General features: G+C 41.2%; 1 protein-coding gene and 1 non-coding gene across 2 annotated transcripts in view; both read right to left on the reverse strand.

The window, feature by feature from the left end:
- The window catches only part of LOC137982569 (protein kinase C-binding protein NELL2-like), a 25,509-nt gene extending 17,341 nt beyond the window's left edge, over positions 1–8,168 (reverse strand). The window contains exon 1 of the mRNA XM_068829689.1: positions 8,112–8,168. The gene's annotated coding sequence lies outside the window, so the exon portion shown is untranslated. The remainder of the gene's footprint in view (positions 1–8,111) is intronic.
- On the reverse strand, positions 1,507–1,579 carry Trnat-ggu (transfer RNA threonine (anticodon GGU)). Its single transcript has one exon. It is a non-coding gene; the product is annotated as a tRNA-Thr (tRNA).
- Positions 8,169–10,000: the final 1,832 nt, after the last annotated feature.

Genomic DNA, 10,000 nt, shown 5'->3' on the forward strand with positions numbered 1-10,000 from the left:
GTCGCCATTGTTAGAGCTGACCCAAAGTTCCTGCTAAACAAAAGAACTGAATTAGTATCTAAATGTCGTCATAGAAATAAGTTCCTACTTCACAATGTGAAGTAATGAGCTTCCACTTTAGGGAATTCTATAAATACCGAGTAATGCGCATTAATTAAGATCATTGTAGCCTGAAGATTGTGTCGCTACTGTGTTTCTTGCTTGTTTTATATATATAATAATAATAATAATAATAATAATAATAATAATAATAATAATGATAATAGTAATAATAAAATGTCGGGAGATTTTGAAATTGAGAGTGGTTACATGTGGAACATGAATATATTAGCAATCCCAGCCATAATCAGAGCATTGGGGGAAATCAACAAGAACGAGGCAAAGGGCATTGCCATAATGCCAGAAGACATCAAGATCCATCAAATGCAGAAGAACAGCACATCTATTGCAAAACGGGCTTTCTACCACTCAAAAGCCACCATTGCCCCCAGATATATGGCAAATATCCGGCCCAGGGTGGAAAATGTGCAGACGAGTTATGGAACCATAGAATAATGATTCAAGATATCACCCTATCTTTATTAGGAAAGGACTTATCACCTAGTGAAACTGGAAAGGACCTTTGAATGTTATTGAACCCTCATATATCGTACAACAATCACAATATTAAGACCGTTTCGTCATGCATGTCTTCTCTCGGGCACATTAACCACGTCAAACATGCATTCGACAGAAAGACCCTTTTGATAGTTATGAATGCCTTAGTTTTTAGCAAATTGTTTTATTGTTCGAACGTGTGGGCCAACTGCTGGAAGTTAAATATCGACATACTACAATCGGTACAAAACTTTGCGTGTAGAATAGTAAGTGGCATTCGGAAATATGATCATGTTACACCTGAACTGAAACGGCTTAAGTGGCTTCCAGTATCCAGTCAGCTTTACTATCGAAATACCATTTTGGCTTTTAAATGTATGAATTGTCGTGCCCCTAAATACCTGAGCACTATTTTCACCAAACGTTCTGATGTAAATAGATATACAACCAGGAGTTCTCAATTTTTAAATATCCCTCTTTTTAAAACTGCCTTTGTACAAAGAACTTTTTCTTACCGAACTGTTAGCATCTGGAATTCCTTGGAATCGAATTTGAAACTTTGTAGCAACGAAAAAATCTTTAAGAAGCGTTTAAGAAACAAACTGCTAAGGGATTTTTTAGCACATGATTGATACTGTGATAAGTAGTTATGTAATTGATAGTGATGATTGGTTATTTTAATCTTGTAAAAAATTTAAATTATTATGTAAATCATTATGTTGTAATTATAATTGTTCCTGAAAAGCCCCTTTGGGGAGGTTCAACAAAGTATGTATGTATGATGACAATGATGAAATGATATATGAAATGGATCATATATGAACTGCGGATATGAAATCAAGTGAAGCTATGATACTCGCTTTTATGAACGCAATTTTGGCAATTGCGTAGAGAAGCCTAAAAAATTTAGGGCTTCAACAGGGTTTGAACCAGTGACCTCGCGTTACCAGTGCGACGCTCTAACCAACTGAGCTATGAAGCCACTGACGTTGGGATCTGGTCACACGCAGCCATCGCACAAGCTTGACAAAAATTGGCGTCCAAGTCATTGGGGTACAGGCAGCCCGTACAACGACGCGCAGGTTTCCAAGGTCTCGAAACCTATAACGGACGAGGGAGAGTTTAAAAGACGCACCGGAAAGCCCACAGATCCCACTGCAGCCTTCTTTGGGACCAACATGTGTACCACGGGATGAGCGAAGCAGAACAGATGGGTCTCCTTTCTTGGCCAAGCAAAGGCTGTCTACCCCTGCGAACTGAAGGAGGGCCCACCAGAATTTCCGTGGACAAACGTCAGGAACAACGAGCGTAAGGGAACCCCGAAACTCGCGATCATGAAGAAAGCGCAGGAGTGGATCAACCAACACATACGGGGGAAAAGCGTACACAATTTGCCCGGTAGGAAAAGGATGCGCGAAGACATTGACCCCTTGAGACGGCGGGGTAGGCCAAGGAGTAAAGTGAGGCAGCATGCGACCGGGAACGGTCACTCTGGCAATTGCCTGTCCGAAGCCATAAGATTAAAGGTATGTGGCCTAAATATGCTTTCCACCAGCTTCCAGGCTTTCTCTGAAAGGGTGCAGTCCAGATCAGAGCGCTCTCGTGATGGACTATCCGCATGGTTATCATGGGAAGGGATGTAATGCATATCAATGATAAAATTGAAAAGGCGACTTAACTCTAGGATCTCCTTTACTGAATCGTTAACTGCTGAATTCTTGCATCCGTAGTTTTCTATCGCAGCCTTCAGGGTTCTTCTTATCAGTGTACACATCGACCCTGGAATTGCGTATCTGGTCCTTAAAGGCGCAGAGGGAATGGCGCAGTGCTCTAGCCTCAAGGTGGTTGATATCTGCACACGCATCCCGCCAGTAGTCCCTTGATCGAACCTCGCTCCCATCCTTGAACAGAACTCCGCCCCAAGAGCGCCTGGACGCATCACAATACAAAGTGACGATGCTTTGTAACTCTGATCGCCACGGGAAGCAATCTATCCATTTATCGAGAAAATGCCAGTGCAGGAGTTCTGAACTTGGTTTGTCATTAATCTTGATAGACCCCTTAGGTGAGCGAGCCATTTGCGCAATGGCCTGAAACACTTCGCGCACGTAGAGGAGGAGGATTTTTAGATTTACCATGCTGAATGATAATATGCTCTCTCTAAGGGTAATGAATTTGGCGTTCTTGTCTTGAGGCATCAAGAAAGATTGGCGAAGGGAATCGCATACAAAACCCAAGAAACATACCGACGTAGAAGGAACATGTTGGGATTTCTCAATATTAATGAGATATCCGTCTTCTATCAAGAGATAGCATATGATATGTGCGGCGGCTTCGGCATTCTGCCGAGAAGGGGGAAATGCAACGCGTGTCGGGGGTATGAATAACTGTCCCACGTGACCGTCATCGATATATTGAGAAATGGGGACACCCAGATTACGAACGGCGTGAGAAACCGCCAGACCGAGGCTATGATAAATAAAAGCGCTGGCTTTCCAACCAAACGGCAACACACTAAACGTGAAATAATAGCCTCTCCATTCAAATGCAAAATACGTTTCGGAGGAAAAGTGGAGCTTGACGTGTTGGTAACCATTCTTATCATCAAGGCTAGTTTGGAATTGGCCAGGGAGTACACATCTTGGTAAATCAGTTACATGGTCGAGTTTGAAAAGGAGATCTCTAATCAACAGATTTAAAGAAAACGTTCATTGTGGCAAAGCCGGGGCTTGGTTCGACGGTAAGTGGAAGGACTAGGTGTGGTGAAGGGGCACTGCTGACTTCCCCCCAGGTGAAGACAACCCCAGATTCGACCTACTGAACATTTGTATCAGCAATGGAATCCGAGAACTTTGCACATGAAGAAGATTTCTTAAACAGAATAGGTTGGGGCGAAGGCATGTCATACGACTGCTGTTTGAACGTCCCTCTGAAATGCCGGAAAAAATGTTCTATCCGGACTCGGTGATGGATAATATCTAACAAATCCACGTTGTTGCGATTATCGAAATCTGCCAAGAGATGTTCCCAGACGAGAGAGTGGCAGTGGATAGTACCAGCCCTAAAATATATTTTGAGTCACGAAATCGCAGGTTGCTAACGATCCCCAGCTCGGGGCGAGAGGACACCATATCTCCCGTAACAAAGGGGCCAATGAAAGGCTGGGTTCCCTGTGTTTTACTACACATTGGAGTAGGTTATAAAGGTTTTGTGCCAGCAGCGACCATTTCCGACAAATCAACAAAACGACCAATAAACCAAAAGCTCAACCAAAAAAAGTAAAATAAAATAAAACAGGGAACCCAACCCTTCGTTGACCCAGCCCTGAACGAGGTCGAGAGTGGTGTGGAACACTGAGAAGGCACCCCAGGGTGAAAGAAGGGATAGGGTCCAAAAAAATAATGTGGAAAAGCAAAATGAACCGCAAACAGCCATAGAAAAGAACAAGACAACCTGTGATTTACGGATAAACAATTTATGTTTATTTATTATTATTATTATTATTAATATTATTATTATTATTATTATTATTATTATTATTATTATTATTATCATTCCAAGTCATCTCCGCGTCTTTCCACGTCGTATTTGACGAAATTAGTAGCGGGAACCACGCTAACCGCAAAAGGGCTCGTGTAATGTCCAACGCCTCAAATCGATCGAGCGCCTGTATGAGGTGGTTGAGATGGCGTCTAAGTGCCGTGAGGGTGCTCTCTGTGCTCTCCAGGGTCTTTTCTTGTTGAAGTGTTTCTATCTTCTCCTCCGGGAGCTTTAGTCAGTCATTAGCCTATGACATACACATAAAGAAGTTATGAGTATTCCTCATCTTGTACCGATCTACTTTCATCTTTCGGAAAATACCACGGAAATACCGAGGAAGCTGTAAACAAACACCTTCCTGCTTTAACCCAGGGAAATATTAACATTATGTGAGATACGCGTGAGTAACTGAAGCAGAACTAGCGAATTAATGAGCGCCAATGACATAATATAATACCTGTGGAAAAGAAAAATGCCTGTACATCACAAATGACATGGCAAGATGGCGAACAGTTAGTGACGACTACTACTGTAAGGATACTCCATAGGATTATAGGAAAGAAAAAAAAACAATCGCCTTGGCCTTAACGGTGGTAGCCAGGCCTGCATAATAATGTGCTGAAATACTTTCTTGAATAGTTCAGCTCCTCGCCAACTGGCGGTATCCAAATGCACTACTTGCTAATTAGCGGTACAGCATAAAACTTTGTCCCTTGCCAACTTGTGGTATCATGCAAAGCCCGTTTCTCGTCAACTAGCGGTATGAAAGTTCACTCCTCGCAACCTAGCGGTATTAAAAACTCGTTTCTCGCCAACTAGCGGCATCAAAACTAGTTCCTCACCAACAGGTGGTATCAAATCTCTTTCCACATGAACTAGCGGTATGGGAGTTCGCTCTTCACCAACTGGCGGTAACAAAACTAGTCCCTGGCCAACTAGCGGCATCGAAGCTCACTATTCGTTAACTAGCGGTATTCACACTAGTTCCTCGACGGTTAGCGATGATGAAACCGTTGGGAAATCAGCAACCTACTTGTGGGTTAATCGGCAAGTGAATAACCTACTACGCGTGATACACGTTAAAAGTCTTCGCCATCTAGCGGTATTCAACAACAGGAGTAAACAGTACCTAAAAAAATTACGAAAAGAATGTCGCGAACGGCTAGAAGGAACTATAGTTACCTCGGCCTCCACAGGAATGGGTGCAACTTCGGGAGCTGGTGGATCCGCGGCTGCTGCTGCTGCTGGAGCAGGAACGGGTGCAGAAACGAAAACAGGGTACGGAGCTGGAGGGTCCGGTAAATCCGCCATTAGGTTGAAGAATGTACCACGAAGGTCCTGGTGTCGGTTGACCGCTCATAACAAAAACGCACTTCCTGGCCCAGAACGCTGGCAAAGTAACAACGATTGAAGGAAAAGCCCAGCTTTTAAGGCAATCAGGCCGCAAAGCATCATGCGTACCAGTATGCGACAAATACTAGTGGATTGGGAGGTTTAGGCGACACTTTCACGATGTGCTAATTAATTATGCAGTGAGAATAATCCTTGACTGTCACGCACTTGTGGAGACTTACAGGCCAAAAATAAAATAAAATAAAATAATCTGCAACCTCTGAACTAAAAGGTTGTTGTTTTGTCGTAACCTGTTCGCCATTTTGTTTCGTTGCACTTTCGCGACCCTCTTGTCAATCAGTTTAACTAAACTTTTACTTTGTTGCACTCCATCTCAGCTTTCTGCACTGTTTGGGATTAATTGACCTGTTCTCAGCCAATGACCGTGCTTAAATGTTTGCATGTATATGTAGAGAGATTCTTTATGCGGACCCCTTGCCCTTCAGCAGAATCGGAAATTGAGCCTTATTGATCCTATGCAATCGAGGCGATGCACGAGTCCCCTACAGTTGGCAGCAACAAACTCTCAGTCTGTACCAATCAAGGGTTTGGCAGATAAGCGTAACATCACCTTAACATTTGTGATTTCTTTGTCTGGCGAATTTCGCCCGTTGCAAATTATATACTATGGGTAAAACTAAGGCTAGCCTTAGGAACTTTATTTTTTACAAGCTCTTTTGTGTCAGCCAAAACCCAAAGTACTAATCAAACGAGGCAGAAAGAATTGGCCCTATTGATACGGTAATCAATCCCTACTTGATGAAGAAACGCAAGGAACTTGGCCTTCCGCAATCTCAAAAATCCCTGCTTATTTGGGATGTCTTTAGAGGTCAGAAAACGCAGAAGGTTTGCTCGAAGCTCTCTTTGCTGAATATAGAAGTCATTTCTGTCCCAGCTAACAAGATTCATTTTTTCAACCTTTGGATCTAACGGTCAACGGACAAGCCAAGAAGTTTTGCAAAAACAAAATCGCGACGTGATATTCAGCAGAAGTCCTGGAACAAGTGGCTAGCGGAATCAATTTTGAAGATGTCGATGTTAACCTCAAATTATCGATCCTTAAACCAATCCATGCCACTGGCTTGGTAGAATTATGTAACTTTTTCACCAGCACCGAAGGAAAGGTTTATAATTTTGAAACGGTGGGAAAAAGCGGAAATAAAGTATGTTTTCAATGGAAAAGAAGTGCTACCGCCCGTTGATCCGTATCAAGACATATACGCCAACAATTAAACAGCATCAGTCGTGAAACTAAACGGCAACATTTTCTCTTTGGAGTCTGCAGGAAGGAATATTCAATTTAGATGGGTAATGAGGTCAATTGACCGTGCAAAACGTGACTTGAATTCATGCATGAACTTCAAACCGTGCCTTGTACACACTGTGAGAACAGCTTTCTTGTTACTGTTTACATAATCAGTTGCGTTTCTGTTTATTTGGACATTGTTGATTAAGTTTAATCAAATTCAGGGACACGGAGTTAATTAACATTGACAAAGAAATAAAGTGTGTTTCACTCAAAAACGCGAAATTAAAGTGAGTCAAAATGCAAATTTTTGCAAAATCGCGAGATTAAGGTGTCGCGAAATGTGCGAACCTCAAAATCGCGAAATTAACGAGTCGCGAAAATTTCATGTAATAAGGTATATGGAAACTGATCGCGTCAAGTGTTGCCATGCTGAAAAATTCCAAATCTTTCAGATCTTCAATTTCCAAGTCTTCAAACTTTGAGATCTTGACGAAACTCTAATAAAACAGTTATTCCATTTCTGCTTCTTGGATATGAGATTGATTGTAGCCAATCATATCAAGCGCGCGCTTGTGGAACATTTGTTAAATGAAGCACACAGTAAATTACAAGAAACTCTGAATCGGTCTAGCTAAGTGATTTGTAAACCTTTCGTGTAAAACATGACTAGCATGGCGCAAGCACGATACTGTAAACAATTGTTCCATAAACATTGCCAATGCATTTTCTGCCAAGGTGGATGGAAAACCTCAATCAGAACGCCAAAATATGCGTGCATCTACTCTTGCGTGGGCTACCATATTTTGATAATTAAAACAGCTCATGACAAGGATAAACAATATAATTTGAAAAACCATAGTTATTTCGAAAGACGAGAAGATGTAAAAAACAAGTAAAATTTCTTAAGAGACGATGCATGACGACTTAAGTGATTTTCCTTGAGCTCTCGCTTGGTTGCAGTGTACAATGATGAGAATTTCGCTTCTTGATTTTTAAAAAAATAACACACACTCGTACAGGATCTCTCTTCTTTTTCTTTTTCTTTTTCTAGCCACCTATAACAGTTCATCGAAGTAAACACCCGTTAATTTTCGTTCGTTCTGGCATACTTTTCCCTAGAAACATTTTACATGTATTTTCCAAAAATTCAGTTCTTAACTCTATTGACGCTTTAACTTTGCTTTTCATTTATGAAAGGAGAAAAAAGACCCCTTTGGATTAGTGATTCTTTTAAAGTACACTCCCCTGACTTTAAACTACATGACTGGAATTGCAGATGAAACATGAAACTTATTTCGTATTTGACGGTATTTCGTATTAATGAAAAACTTACTTGCCACAAGTAACACAGCGTAAATTTCAATTGAAGTTGTGGAGAGGAGATTTTGCCACTTACTCGGGAATAGAACGCAAGCAAGTAAATAATGTGATGAGAAAAAGCCACCTGCAATTCCCTTTTCGTGGGTGGGTTTCAAGGGATGTCGTTGACAGTGATATTAAATTCAGCTTAAGTTTCACAGCTTCCCTTTAAATATGAAAGGCTTTAAATTACCATGCCATCTTTATTTGCAGTTATGTCGAGCAGATGTTCAATGATTATTGTTACCCGGGAAAGCCAACCTAAATGTCATTATCTGATATTGCACTGGCTATAGGATTAATTTTCACAAGTAATTCCTTTCTTAAGATGTTTAAATGGGGCAATTCTAGATTATATCTTGCAAAGATATTCTATCGTTATCACTTAGGTTAATCGGTTCAATGATAAGGGACAAAGAGTTGACAACCGCTGAAGACTTTGTTATCTAAAGGATGCATTGATGAATCATCTAAAAGTCTAAAATTGCTTGCACTTCCATACAATGCCATACCAAAGGAATAACATTTCATGAGGAAGATTAACCGCCCACGTCAATTAGGGTCGGGTCGTAATTGAAACAAATTTCTGAAATGTGCCGAGATGTTACCGACAATGTTTGTCTCCAAACATGTCCCAAAGTAAACATAGGATCTGTCACTGAATAATTTTACCGCATTCTAATAATTCTCATTTCCCGCTCAACGTGGAGAGTAGAAAAGGCCATCATGAATCAGCGCCAAATCGCTTTGTTGCTCTATTTTTATTCCTATGTTCAGAACGTAAATGCAGGCAAATATGCTCAAAGAGTAACTCTCCTTTCTTGCCGAAAGGGTGCCACACTAATAAAAACTGTCGTTGTCAGCACAAAAGTGTTCGGCAAAAAATTGCTGCAGATTTCCGCTTTAATGGTGGCTCCAAAGCAACTACCCAGGGCTATTCCGGTCTTGTTCTTCATTTGAGTTCATTGGGTCTAAATCTATGTCCCAAAAAAGGGGAAAATTGCTTCGAAAACCTGGATTAATGATTAGCCGTGACGGGGCAATACGAAGGTCATAACGAAAAAGGCCTACATTATGACATAAGCATAATGTAATTTTACCTCGAGGCCCGTCATAGTTAAGTGCTTAGGTGTGCCGTTGCATGGAGCAAGAGGCGATGTCAATCATAGAGCTTAAGCCAATCAAATGAGGTCAGATCGAATAACACCGAGGTTATAGACAAGATCAGTTTAACTCGTGGTACTTGTCGCCTGCATTCCCATCGTGTTAACATCCGAACTCAGATTTCTGGTACTGTAGAAGAGTTTTCCCGCCCGCGATATGGTCATGTAATACTGATCAGCGGATACCTTGTTCTGACAGGTGTCAATTAATCAAAAGATGGATGTCCAATATCAAAATGTATGCTGTAAACTAGCATGATACTGGTCACATTGGCATACATGCAGTGCTGGACGGACGTACAGACGTATGTACGGCCGTTCATGACGTCATGGCTACAAAACCAAATTTTCTCGCATCGATGGGTTACCATATTTTCTTAACAATAGTGCTCCGCGCGCACGGAGCTCCGCTATTAATTCATGGTAATCAACGTTTTGGGAAAGCATGCTGCATGGTGAAAGGGGACAAATAGTCGCAGAATCGCTAAAATTAATTAATTAATTAATTAACCGTCGCCAGTGACAAAGATCAAGATAAGTGAACAAAAAACAAAATTTAATAGTGAACAACGTTTTAACACAAATTTTGTCATATACGTAATATACATTGTCTTCAACGGTAAAAGAGGTAAGGAATTCTCAAATGGTGTAATATTATTGTTTCAGACTCATAAACCTATTCTCTGGGCTACCTGTTTAA

Source organism: Montipora foliosa, chromosome 13, assembly GCF_036669935.1.
Source record: "Montipora foliosa isolate CH-2021 chromosome 13, ASM3666993v2, whole genome shotgun sequence".
Lineage (NCBI taxonomy): Eukaryota > Metazoa > Cnidaria > Anthozoa > Scleractinia > Acroporidae > Montipora > Montipora foliosa.